Raw genomic sequence first — 14,808 nt, forward strand, 5'->3', positions numbered from 1 at the left:
ACACTGCCGGACCTGTCTACAGCATTCAATACCATCTCCCACCAGATCTTGTTGGAGAGACTTAGTGCTAAAGGCATCAAGGGTAAGTCACTAAAATGGTTGACGGATTTCCTGACTGGGAGAACTCAAACAATCAACGTTGGTCCTTTTCGATCACAGACCACCATTGTTTCTAAGCGTGTACCCCAGGGCACAAGTCTGAGCCCTACCTTATTTAACATTTATGTTACACCACTCGCGTCACTACTGAGAAACTTAGGGTTCATACCAATTTCCTGTGCTGATGACACACAGCTGCTCCTTTCCTTTGACAAGAATAACACAAACATTCAGGCTACCTTTTCGGAAGGCATGAAAACCATCACTGAATGGATGAGTAACAACTTCCTTCAGCTGAATGCGGAGAAAACAGACATCATGTTATTTAAAGAAGCAGTAACAAGGTGGTCACCTAACTAGTGGCCAGAAGATCTGGGCCCGGCCCGTCCCCAAAACAAGTGGTTAAGAACTTAGGGGTATAAATTGACTAGAAGTTAAGCTTGGAGGAGCATGCCACCTCTACTGCTAGAACCTGCTTTCATGCACTAAGCCTCCTTTGCAGAGTCTTTCCCCTACTCCCTTTATCCACATGAAAAATCCTGATACAAGCTTTGGTCCTAAGCCGTCTGGACTACTGCAATGCTCTGTTGATATCAGCCAAGGAATCTTCCTTAAAGAAACTGCAGGTAGTCCAGAATATGGCAGCCCGTTTAGTGACCAACGCCCCTCCCAGAACAGCTTCACTTCCCCTTCTCTGTAAACTGCACTGGCTGCCCATACGCAAAATAATCCACTTCATGATTTGCTGTATGGTGTTTAAAGCCCTAAACTACATGCGAACTAGAAATATGATGAACAAGCTGGTTAGATACACTCCCCCTAGGGCCCTCGACTCAGGGTCCAAAGATCTCCTCCTGATACCCCGCATAAAACAGGCCAGATTAGGGGCTAAATCCTTCTCTAATTTGACGCCATTATTTTGGGACCAATTGCCCATCCACTTACGTCCCTGCACCACCTACCTCTCCTTTAGAAATTTGTTAAAAACCTCACTGTTCTGATCTTCCCTTTTTGGTTGTCTAAGGCTGTCCAGCGCGGAGATACCCCGGCCTGAGTGATTCATGCGCTAAATAACTGATATAAATAAAAAATAAAAATAAATAAAATCCCAGCGATAGATTTGTTCTGACCCACTTAAGACTGGACATTTTTCATTGCCTGATTAGTTTTCCTGAAATTAACCTTTGGTCTACAATATTAACATACCTTCCATGTGATTTCCTGATAGTACAGAATACCAAGCATGTAGTCTTTTTATTTTTTATTTTTATAGTAATTTGAGAAAACATGACACTTTCCTGTTTTAGGACTGCTTCATTGTATGCAATGTTGCCCTGCTTATTTTTATTTACAATCGCTGCCTTCCATGGAGATTCTCTGGGCTGTTTTTTATGCCAGAAATAAAATGTCATATTGTCCTTGATTAGCATTTTAATACAGTGTAAAAAGAACTAACTGATTCATGATGTTTATTATTGTGTTTTAAGGATTTCATGGATAGTCTTTTATTGTACTTTTATGAAATTACAAAATCAAATAAAGTAATGCTTGATGTCATCCCTCTTATGCTACTTGCATGCACATTCTAATTGAACATGTATTAACATCAACATTGGTTTGTACTAGTAAGTGAAACTGCTGATGATACACGTTCAAATCAAATCAAATCAAAGGAAAATTTATATAACGCAACATATCACTCGGCAAGAGTCTCATGGCGCTGCAGACTGCTCAAGGGGCAAAGACCAGGCTAATTAACATATAGCCAGGTTTTCAGCTGTTTACGAAAACTACCATGTTCTTTTATGGTACGTAGATGGAAAGGCAGTTTATTCCAAAGAGTCGGTGCAAGAAAGGAAAATGAACGACCTCCTTGTCTGGCGGTGTTGATTCTTAGCGGAGTTAGTAATGCCGCATCACTAGAACGCAGCCTTCTAGCCGGCTGATAACATTTCAACTTTTTACGCCAGTATTTTGGACCAATTCCATAAATAGACTTATGTGTAAGACATAATACCTTAAAGTGGATTTGTTTTTTAATCGGGAGCCAATGGAGAGTATTCAAAATATTGCATTGGAAATGGGTCTGTGTAGTATGCTCCACATATTTCTGCCATTTTACAAGTATGTTAAATATATACAATTGTATGTGAAAACAAGAACAAAACCTAGGTGTCCAAAATATTGGTTAAAATAATGGCGTAATGTGTCACTCAAACTATACATCTGATGTTGTTTTGGACTTTACTGAAGACACATATGTAAAACAAATATGAATTCAATGTACTCACCTTGACTTATTCTACTCATTTTGCATAATGAATTACTAGTTTTACATCATATCCATCCTTTGCATCTAACTTCGTGGTATTTGTATAATGTTTGTGTTTTAGGACCTCATCTCAGTCACACTAAAGAAGTGTTTCTGTGAGGGGGATAGTATGCTTTTTTATCTCTCCCTTAGGAACATGTAAATCAGTTTTGTAATATCACTAGGCATAGGCAAGCAAGATGCACTACTCCTTCAGGTATTGATCATTATGAGGAGCAGTCTGGGCAGGTTGATAGGTTGAGACTCATTCACCCTTTAACTACCAGAACTAGTAAGATGGCCTGCTCCTCCTTCACAGCTTATAACTGTCTCTGCTCCCTGTGGTGAAGCATCTATCACTATCTCTTTAAGGTTCATCCCAGTCTTGGCTACTGTATTGCCAACACCGTCAATATCTGCAGTTGAGCCAGGACCCACTGTTAGGACACACACTGTTCAAAGACCACAGGGTATTGTGAAACTGGGTAAGCCAATACTGAGACAGCTGAGTGTGGCCACTGATGCCCATAGTTTGTATGAAACTATGCGACACAATATCAGGGAGTATTGTCCAGACATGAAGTCCAGATGGGTCAGGTAATAGGGCACCTCAATGCAAACAATCAGCTTCTTAGGGAGCAAAACTATTTGCATAGGGAGTACATTGACCTTACAGAGAAGAATGTTCTATCTTGTGCTTTCATTATGGGCTGGTGCATGATGGGTATAAGCATAGATAGATTCATCTACCCCTTTGTGTAGACCTTCAACACTCCTCCTGCCTCCTTCACAGAAACCATGGAGACACCTGAAGCTGTGGATATATCAGTCCGCCTCAGCAGGGGTCATTTAGCTGTATCAGTGGGAGATGATTCCTCTAAAACCACCACTGAAAAGATCAAGACCTAGTTTCCTTCACTGGACCCCAAACTACTGTGTTGTTAACCTGATGATTTATGTCCATTATACTTGTTAATTCAGTGCCTGAAAATATATTTGTTCTTTCTCTATAGTTAATAATAACATTTCAGCTGTATTTTTTAACATATAAATCTATTGTTTAATACAATTCATAGTTCATGTATTGATTTATCCGGAGTTGGTAATAACGCTCTGAAATAAAGAATTAATTTTGAAAAATATTATAAGGTCATGTAAGCATTATGGACCTTATAAGATAACACGTATAAGTGGTTATATGTGTCTACAAATTTGGCAACATAAAATGATGCAACACTTTCCTATATTTTTTAAACATTACATGTTGCATCCATATCATGTAAAATTTCTATTTGTCTACATAAACATGACACATCACATATATATTTTTGCAAAACCAAATACTAATGCTTTTTATATTGAAGGTTAGGCTCACGCTAAATACGATATAGGCATTTATGTTAATGAGAGGAAATCTACTTTAATTTAAAATGAAAAACAATTGATCTTGTGTTCTTTTATGCGTTCAAGCATACAAGTTAATAGCACCATACTCATAATATTACAATTACTGACATTAATTTTAGCCATTAATGAGAACACATATTGCAATGTTTCTAACACTGTGTAAATGTTGTAACAAAATACAAAGTATCATAATAATAAAAAAGTATTGAACTTTTTACATCTGTACATCACTAAGAATGTCTCTTGCCCGATCCAATATTCACCCATGAATCCTTAGTGATGCAGATGGTAACAAACATGTGTATGATTCAAGTTTTTTACATTCTTACAATTGACATTCTCTGATCGCAGAACATAACTTTTCCTAATTACAATTTTTATCTTGTCATCGAACACTAACAGGATTTGCAGTATGCATATATAAGGTTGACAGTGTTTTCTCTAACATAGTTGCACACAAATAAACACATTATCATCTACTCGCGCATTCATTTGACATATTTCAAGACAGCTACTTAATGATGAACTAAAATTGACTGTAAGATTTATTACAAAAATGTAAAAATATTATATATGTACATTGAGTATTGACCTAATGAAAAAGTTGTCCATTACATCTAGTCTCAGGTCATTTCCTTCTTCCTCAACACTGTCATCTTGATTTTCAAAATCTTCAGCATCACCCTGAGCAGACTCATGGTAAGACGAGGGTCCCAACAAACTTCTCCAGGCACCAAAACTTGCTTTCAGGAGCACAAACGCCTGTTCCACAAGCCACCTAGTTGGATCATGTGATCATTGAAGTGGACTTCCCTCGTGATGTTTGTTTTCTAAGAGGTGGTCAGTTTAGAGAAGCAGAGTCTCTTTTTAAGAAAAAATAAAGATATATGATTGCTTATTGCATTATATATTTTAGTCAAAGTTTATATTTATGTATTTTATTATACTACTCACCAACAAGCCAGACCCTCTAATTTCCACTTTTTGCCATTAACGTTTGCATGCTGCTATTGCATAGCAGAAAGCAATCATGTGTGGATAAAGGAAACCATGCAAAAAAGCTTATGATGTAAAGTTCGGGAATACACACTACTTGCACAATGATTAAAAGGAAATGTTTCTTATTGTTGTAATGTTGTTGCCTGTTGTGTGGTGAAACTAAAGCAGTAGGTGTTCCATCAATAGCCCCAACCATATGTGGCATGCCACCCAATGAATAAAACTCTGCCTTTGTATTATTGAGAGTTTGCACACCAATTCAATTCAATTTTTTCAGATAGGTACACATCCATAAAAGCACAAATTGTGTTTCAGCACATAAAAGAGTTACTACATATTAAAATATGTAAAATCAGGTAAGTTAAAACAGTGTTCATAAAGTGCACATGGTTTGGCGGGCACGCACAGCAGTTTTTAAAAAGGCACCTACTCAAAAGGCCAGTTCGGCATCTTCCAGGAGAATGGATCTTTATGCCAATTTGAGGTGGAGAGGTAAGTTATTTTTAAGATAGTGCATTAAAAGCAACTTAGCATATTTGTTATAAAACTTGCAGAAAAATAACAAGTGTACTATAAATTGCCCAATCTGGCCATTGCATGGGCATGGCAGGAGATCGAGGCTAATATGGAACCCGAGAGGGAAACAAAGTAAAAATATCACAGTGCCAACTCTTAGGAGAAAAAGGAGTGCCCTCTTCCACCGGCTGATGGGATTTGTAGGGTAACTAGCCAGCTGGTAAGAGGTGTTCTCAATTGGCATAAAAGAAGCTATAGTTGGTTTCTTTGCCTCCCTATCTAATCTTGCCCTACCATAGTGAGTGTAAAGTGCAGTACATACATCTCGTTTGCTGACAGCATGTGCCTCTTTTGGATTTGTAAAAATATGCTCATAGTAAACCCTGCTTAGACTTAGGCGCACTTCTTCTAGCCAAGGAATGTCCATTCCCTTTCCGCATTTAAGGCAATCTCCTATGATCTCCTGTGTGAGGGTTGCCCCTTGATTTTTCCAGATCGCAAGCCAGAATGAGGCAGGGCATGCACGTATGTAACCTAGGACATAATGAAGGTTCAATTCTCTATGGCATACATATTGTGAGGTAGAGATAGGAGCGCCCAGAAGTTGCCAACAAAACCTGTTTTCTTTGAGCTGGATACTGCAGCCCCTATAGATTCCCCAAACTTTTGTGCCATAAGTACCTGTCCGATTGCACTGAAGATTAAAATAGCTAGAACATCCCCTGCCACCCTTGGTTGTGGGAGGCTGAGGACTGAGTTAAATGCTTTAATGAACTTGTTCCTAAAGAAGGCCATGTGGTCAGTCCAGGAACAAAAACGAGCCCCAAAATAGGGGAAAGTGCTAGCGCGTTGTAAGCTCTGATTGCCCACAGAGATGGAGTCTGAAATGCAATTGCTTAATCCACAGGACATTATACGTTTTTTTGTTTTAAATAGGAGCATAAATCTAGGGTAAAATCAACAAAGCCCTGTACTAAGATGAGTAGGGCAATAGGTGTGCAGCCCATTAAAACAACATTGTCTGTGTATAATAGTGCGGGGAGTATGTTACCCCCGGTGTTAATCCTGACTCTGGCTCTCAGGTCCTTATGAAGATATGCTAAAAATTGTACCAGGGTCTTGCCTAACCTGTAGTCTAGCAGAGTTGACCACAGCTATGACCGATATACATATTCAAAGGCTGATGTGAAATCCATAAAGGCCAAATAAATGGGTGACATCTGTCCAATGGTGTATTTCCCTATTATTAAATGTAGCTTGAGGCATTGCTCGATCATGCCCACACTGCTCTAAAAGCCAATTTGACAAGATTGTAAAATAGAATTGTCTTTTCGACCACATTCGACCAGCAACCAGCAGCAAGCAGCAGGAGCGGAGCAGAGCAGGAAGAGCCGCACACTGGGACCAAAAATCGCGGCCAAAATCGCGGCTAAAAATCGCCGAAAACACCAACATGGGAGTTCTGGAATCAAGGCTGCGTGGAAGGAGGGGGTCGTGGAGCTCGGGTGAGTGTGTGTGGACATCGTGTGTGGCGGTGATAGCAGCAGGCAAAATCTGACGCCCTTAGCCATCACTACAAAATGCAATTAGCATGCAAATTGCCCGCCGCTCACCACTATCACCGCCGTCCCCTCCCCCTCCTCCTTCCCCTCCCGGCTTCCCCCAGCGGCTCTCTCCACTAGCTCGCTCCACCTCGCTCCACCTCGTTCTACCTTATTAAAAAAATGGTTGAAACAAAATCTGCCGCTAATACCCCGCCATTCTCTTGAAGAACTCCAGCCAGCCCCAGCACTGCCTGCTAAAACTGTCAGTTAAAACACCATCACACCACTGGTGTTGGAGAGGCAAAAATCTGGGAAAACCGTGGGCTCTGGGCACTTGACCCTTGGACCTTGAGCTTTGGACTTTGGGGAAAGATCCCCAGCTGGAGAGGGAACTGGAAAAATTGGAAAAAGACCAGTTGGCGACTGTGTCTGTTGGAGGCAAGCGCGGCTGTCCTTTAGTAGGTGGCCGCAGCAAGGGGTCCACAGAGCATACTGCCAGTCACGTTAAGATCCTTTAAAGCCATTCTTCCCCCAGTATAGCTGCAACTCCTTTGTACCAACGAGGGAGTGCTCGCTCAGCCTGGCAAGATCTGTAAGTGAGCAGAGACACAGCAGGAGGAGCTATTCCAGTGCTCCACCTAGACATGAGACCCAAAAGAAAAGGACGAGCGCACATGACTTCAGAGGAATCTCTCAATGCTCACCTCCAAAAAAAGGGGTCTATGAGGACCACAAGCAGTAAATCACTTACAGGTGACCGAAAGGAATCACCTCAAGATGCTGCACAAAAGGGCTTGATAAGGCACTTTCTGAGGAAAAAGGATAGCTCCAACACTAACCAGGACCAGGGGGGAACCCCTGGCGCTCTACCCCATGGCCTAAGTATGGCACAAGACAGCAGTCTCAAAGAGCTCGGTAGATCACCCCCATAGCATACTTGCGGAGAGGGACTATTCCTGAACAATGAACCCAGTGGACAGAAGAAAAGGGTGGGTGCGTCCCGAGGCCTCCCGACCTAACACAGCCTGAAGGTCTAACCATGTGCCCAACTCCTCCTCAAATCTCAGCCATGGGGGGAGACGTTACACCCAACATGCCACACAAATCAGTTCCAATTAAGGACGTACCAACTTTAACGACGAAAGCGCAAATTCATCGGGCCACAGCTTACAGTCCAGACTCCCAGAGCATGGAAACTGAAGCAAACCACACAAGCACATGGCCACACTCAGTCACCGAGGAACCAGACTCCCCAGTGGGAGGGGATGTAACAGCCTCATTTCTCCACAATCTGGGTCAGAAGATTGAAAGAACCCTTGAACTAACCCCAAATCTGCTGATGCCTTTGACACCCCCAGGGGGCGTCAATGTAAAAACTGGCAAAAAACCCTGCAACATAAGTATTGACGCGGACTGGGAGAAAACTCCCCCGACAGAGATGAGCTGTACCACTAACAAAGCCCTGCTATGGCAGTCATCCAAAATGGAAGTTCAAATAGACCTCCTTCAAGCCATCGCAGCCCGGCTAGTCAACATAAGTTCCAGAGTGGATGAATTAGATAACAAGCTCCACCAGTACATGACTTCTAGTCGGGGCGACTGCATCTGCTGTTGCTCAACCCTCATGGATAAATGGGCCTCCTGAAGGACTGGGCTATTCTAAGGCCCAGCGGTGCCAGGGGACAACACCTGAAACCTTCGTGGGTTACCTGTTCCGGCGTACAAAACACAGAGACACGGGACACTTCCTGCGGCGTCAAAGATCAGCATTTATTTACTGCAGGGATACAGAAATCGCAAGAAGTACACAACGTGTAGGTTCTGAGAGACTGCTTCAAATTGCAAAAGTGGATCGCTCCTTTTATACACATTTTCGTCATTTGAACAACATAACGAACAAAAGGTTACAACTCAGTTCCCACAGTAAATTACAAAAAGGTCGCATTCATGTTTTCAGAAACCCGAAACATAATTACAGCAGCATTGCCGGTTCCCAACTGTAAAAGCACATTATCCCCACATTAAGCACATTCCATTCTGACCGTAACGAATTAGAGGAAGGGACAGAAACAGATGCAAAGGGAAAAACAAGGATGCGCACCAGTTTAGAAAACAGTGTAGAGAGCAATATAGGAAACTTGATTGCAGGATCAAAGGACTCGTGCCTAATGTATGCACGACTGAAACAATAAACTAGCACGGCAAGATGAGCCTCGAGCGGAGCCATCTGCCCTTGCCGTGTCATCCCCCTCATCATAAAAACACCTTCAAAGGAACATGTGTCCTCCGCGAAAGTTTGGGAATCCCAGGGTCATGAAGCGGACAGTGTCCGTTCGCTGGCTACTTGAGGGCAAGGGACAAAATGGACGCCGTATCTAAAATGGAACCCGAGGGTTGAGATGGACATACCCACAAATGAGACGAACCGTACATAGTAGCGTAGCGAAAACGCGTACACCCACTAAACTCGTCATTTGCGGTTCGTAGATACCAAACTCGTCCATATTCGAACAACCCAAAAATGTCATTCCGATTCTCACGGAACCTCAGACGCTCCTTTTGCCCTCATGTAGGCAAGCACTAGTCGTGATCAGAATCGATTTCGATATTCATCAAATCGTTCAGTTGCTGCTGGAACATCATTCTATCCATCAACGTCTCTTTGGTAACAGATGGCCGTCTTATACACGTAGTAGCACAGAGGCCACATAAGGCAGGACCACACTGCATGCAAAGACAACACGTGAACAGAAACGTTACAACAACCCCTACGATCATCAGAATCTTCCAACCCCAGGTTGATATCAGGCCCCAAAACCATCCTAGAAGCGTCCAATTACCTTTGTCCACGTGTATGGACTCGGCGATCTTATACAACTTCGAGATGGCTTGGTAAACAGTTGGAGCGTTGTCAGGAATGAAAATGCAACAGCTCGAATGAATCACTTTGCACACACCACCTCTGTCTGCAAGAACAACGTCTAGAACCATACGGTTCTGCAACGTCACAAGTCTATCCGCCTGAAGTTCCGCTGTTAAATTACCAAGAGCACTCGCAGTTATGTTGGCAGTCAATTCTACCACACGGGTCAACTGTCTCAGGTTCCTACTATTAACCATAGGTCCCCAAAACGGCAAGAAACCCTTAAAGAAGTCTCCTGCTTCTTGACCGGCAGTGTCCTCTTCGCTAATAACGCCTCTCACAACTCTAGTTTTGTGATAGTCTGAGGCGACCGAAAAGGTCGATTCGCAATATAACAGGTACCCGAGAAGTCACGGGGTAACCATGTATATGCACGCTCATAACATACGAAATGGGTACCCTTGGCAGTCAGGAAAACAGGGGAAGAGAGCATCGGTAAAACGTACGTGTCAGTACAAGCACTCTCCCCAAGCTGGGCTCTCGGATTTCGACCAAGACCTTTCAAGCAGAAATTACCGACATGGGGTACGATCCATATTGGAGACGAGCTCTTGAGCTGTCTATCACCCACTGACATACTATACTCAGCCTCACTCAGATCTTTATATGCTTGTACCTCCTCATCTGGAATAAGCGATGCATCAAAAATATCTCTATCTAGATCAGCAATCGCTATCACCAAAGGCTTGTGATACGGACCAGGACCAAAGTTTGCAGAACGTGGCTCTCGACTGGGGTAGGAATCTAGTGCACTACGAAACATAGTTTGGAATGCTCGAGCTGAGCCCTGGGAGCTGTAGGGAAGAACCAAGTACAGAATACCCCTGTCCATGGTATGTGGTATTAACCCACACACCCAACAGTTGGTAGTATTCATCACCAACTGGTGCTGATGTAGGAGTTGAACGAAGGAGTTATTCATGAATTCCGCACGTCTAACCTGCTCATGTTGGGGCAGAAGATGAAAAGAATGTGGGGAAACAGTAGTAATAGAACTTAGTTTAGGAGAAAAAGTAGGTGAAATGGAAGGCAATAACGACTGTATTCCAAAATACACTCCGCCCACCAATAGCATAGAAACAGTCAGAAACAGTAGAAATACCTGAAACAAAAAGCATTTAGTTTGTACAATCTTATGCAATTTTGATCTTTGCGCCGACATCCTTTCTACTTCCAACAGCTTAGAGAACGCCATCCTCTAAAAACCGTCCGTGACGTCCTAGACGCACTTCACTCTGAGTAGCGATTATCAATTCCCAGGAGTTCCCAGGAATCGACAAAAGGTAACTGACCTAGTGTCAGAAACCTGCTAAACAGGAGGAAGTACCCGCACGGCCCTACGGTTAACCCGGATGATAGGTTTTCTTAAACAAACATCTAATTTAATAAAAAAATCTCTCAGCTGTAAAAAGTACACATAGAAAGAAACTCAAAATTCAGCAAAGGATGCAATTGTTCTTAATATTCGTAGCAACAGTAAATGATAATATGAGTCCAAAAAGGTTTATTAGTCTTTGTCATGTGAACGAAGAAAGTATCGACTTCTTCCAGGTCGAGTCTGCTCTTCAAATAATTGTTCAGCTGATGAAACAGTGTTCAATCGATCAGATGACAATTCAGACCTTGAGTTCTCCAAAACTGATGACTCAACAGATGTGTCTGGCTGCGATGAATTGTCTACTACAGGTTGAGCATCGCTAAACGGCACGTAACATAGAGGGGTCTCGGTTTCCGTTGGCGCAATACCAGTTCTCACCCAATTATCTGCTGGTGAAGGGATCGGAACCTTTTTAGTATGGGTGGCATGCACCCAGTTCTTTCTGCCTTCCAACCGAACTGCAGTCCTTGTAGCCAATAATACTTGAAAGGGACCCACAAATCTCGGCTCCAAGTTGCGTTTTCTGCCAAAATTGCGGGTGACAACCCAGTCACCCGGTTGGAGCCGATGTCCAGGACCCTCTGTCTGTGCCGGTAAAGCTTCAAGGACCTGTTGATGAATTAACCTCAGTTTAGCAGTCAGATCATGAAGATAATCAATTAAGATTGGATACTCAAGGCTATCAAAGGCCTTAGGCCTCGGGACTTCCCAAATGTTCGCAGGGCAGCCGAACACAATCTCGTATGGGCTAAGCCCTACTCGAGAGTGCACAGTCGCCCTGGTTGATAAGAGAGCCAGAGGCAAAGCATCAGGCCATGACAAACCAGTCGTAGCTTGTATCTTTGCAAGTTTCAGTTTCAGAGTACCACTGTACCCTTCAACCAAACCCGCTGCCTGAGGATGATTGGCGCTGTGGAATTTCTGTCGAATTCCAAGGCCCTTACACACACTCTGCATCACACTTCCCACAAACTCGCTTCCGTTATCTGACCACACAATCCGTGGCATTCCATACCGAGGAAAGTATTCCTTCAGTAGGACTTTCGCTGTGGACAGGGCAGTATTATCCTTAAGAGGATAGGCCTCAATCCATCTGGAGAACGCACAAACCACAACTAAAACATACTTCAGGTTATTGCATCTCTCCATATGGATGAAGTCCAGTTGGATAACCTCAAAGGGACACGTAGGAGGAGCAAAATCTCACAACTCTAGTTTTGTGATAGTCTGAGGCGACCGAAAAGGTCGGTGGCAAAAGATTCGCAATATAACAGGTACCCGAGAAGTCACAGGGTAACCATGTATATGCACGCTCATAACATACGAAATGGGTACCCTTGGCAGTCAGGAAAACAGGGGAAGAGAGCATCGGTAAAACGTACGTGTCAGTACAAGCACTCTCCCCAAGCTGGGCTCTCGGATTTCGACCAAGACCTTTCAAGCAGAAATTACCAACGTGGGGTACGATCCATATTGGAGACGAGCTCTTGAGCTGTCTATCACCCACTGACATACTATACTCAGCCTCACTCAGATCTTTATATGCTTGTACCTCCTCATCTGGAATAAGCGATGCATCAAAAATATCTCTATCTAGATCAGCAATCGCTATCACCAAAGGCTTGTGATACGGACCAGGACCAAAGTTTGCAGAACGTGGCTCTCGACTGGGGTAGGAATCTAGTGCACTACGAAACATAGTTTGGAATGCTCGAGCTGAGCCCTGGGAGCTGTAGGGAAGAACCAAGTACAGAATACCCCTGTCCATGGTATGTGGTATTAACCCACACACCCAACAGTTGGTAGTATTCATCACCAACTGGTGCTGATGTAGGAGTCGAACGAAGGAGTTATTCATGAATTCCGCACGTCTAACCTGCTCATGTTGGGGCAGAAGATGAAAAGAATGTGGGGAAACAGTAGTAATAGAACTTAGTTTAGGAGAAAAAGTAGGTGAAATGGAAGGCAATAACGACTGTATTCCAAAATACACTCCGCCCACCAATAGCATAGAAACAGTCAGAAACAGTAGAAATACCTGAAACAAAAAGCATTTAGTTTGTACAATCTTATGCAATTTTGATCTTTGCGCCGACATCCTTTCTACTTCCAACAGCTTAGAGAACGCCATCCTCTAAAAACCGTCCGTGACGTCCTTGACGCACTTCGCTCTGAGTAGCGATTATCAATTCCCAGGAGTTCCCAGGAATCGACAAAAGGTAACTGACCTAGTGTCAGAAACCTGCTAAACAGGAGGAAGTACCCGCACGGCCCTACGGTTAACCCGGATGATAGGTTTTCTTAAACAAACATCTAATTTAATAAAAAAATCTCTCAGCTGTAAAAAGTACACATAGAAAGAAACTCAAAATTCAGCAAAGGATGCAATTGTTCTTAATATTCGTAGCAACAGTAAATGATAATATGAGTCCAAAAAGGTTTATTAGTCTTTGTCATGTGAACGAAGAAAGTATCGACTTCTTCAAGGTCGAGTCTGCTCTTCAAATAATTGTTCAGCTGATGAAACAGTGTTCAATCGATCAGATGACAATTCAGACCTTGAGTTCTCCAAAACTGATGACTCAACAGATGTGTCTGGCTGCGATGAATTGTCTACTACAGGTTGAGCATCGCTAAACGGCACGTAACATAGAGGGGTCTCGGTTTCCGTTGGCGCAATACCAGTTCTCACCCAATTATCTGCTGGTGAAGGGATCGGAACCTTTTTAGTATGGGTGGCATGCACCCAGTTCTTTCTGCCTTCCAACCGAACTGCAGTCCTTGCAGCCAATAATACTTGAAAGGGACCCACAAATCTCGGCTCCAAGTTGCGTTTTCTGCCAAAATTGCGGGTGACAACCCAGTCACCCGGTTGGAGCCGATGTCCAGGACCCTCTGTCTGTGCCGGTAAAGCTTCAAGGACCTGTTGATGAATTAACCTCAGTTTAGCAGTCAGATCATGAAGATAATCAATTAAGATTGGATACTCAAGGCTATCAAAGGCCTTAGGCCTCGGGACTTCCCAAATGTTCGCAGGGCGGCCGAACACAATCTCGTATGGGCTAAGCCCTACTCGAGAGTGCACAGTCGCCCTGGTTGATAAGAGAGCCAGAGGCAAAGCATCAGGCCATGACAAACCAGTCGTAGCTTGTATCTTTGCAAGTTTCAGTTTCAGAGTACCATTGTACCCTTCAACCAAACCCGCTGCCTGAGGATGATTGGCGCTGTGGAATTTCTGTCGAATTCCAAGGCCCTTACACACACTCTGCATCACACTTCCCACAAACTCGCTACCGTTATCTGACCACACAATCCGTGGCATTCCATACCGAGGAAAGTATTCCTTCAGTAGGACTTTCGCTGTAGACAGGGCAGTATTATCCTTAAGAGGATAGGCCTCAATCCATCTGGAGAACGCACAAACCACAACTAAAACATACTTCAGGTTATTGCATCTCTCCATATGGATGAAGTCCAGTTGGATAACCTCAAAGGGACACGTAGGAGGAGCAAAATGGCCGGGTGGAGTGGGGGTGCCCTTGCCAGGGTTATGCATCAAACACACCATACAATTCTTAACCACTCTCTCAGCACATTTAGCAATACCATCATTCTTCCATACGGGGGACAG

The sequence above is a fragment of the Triturus cristatus genome, chromosome 5_2, assembly GCF_964204655.1.
Source record: "Triturus cristatus chromosome 5_2, aTriCri1.1, whole genome shotgun sequence".
NCBI lineage: Eukaryota > Metazoa > Chordata > Amphibia > Caudata > Salamandridae > Triturus > Triturus cristatus.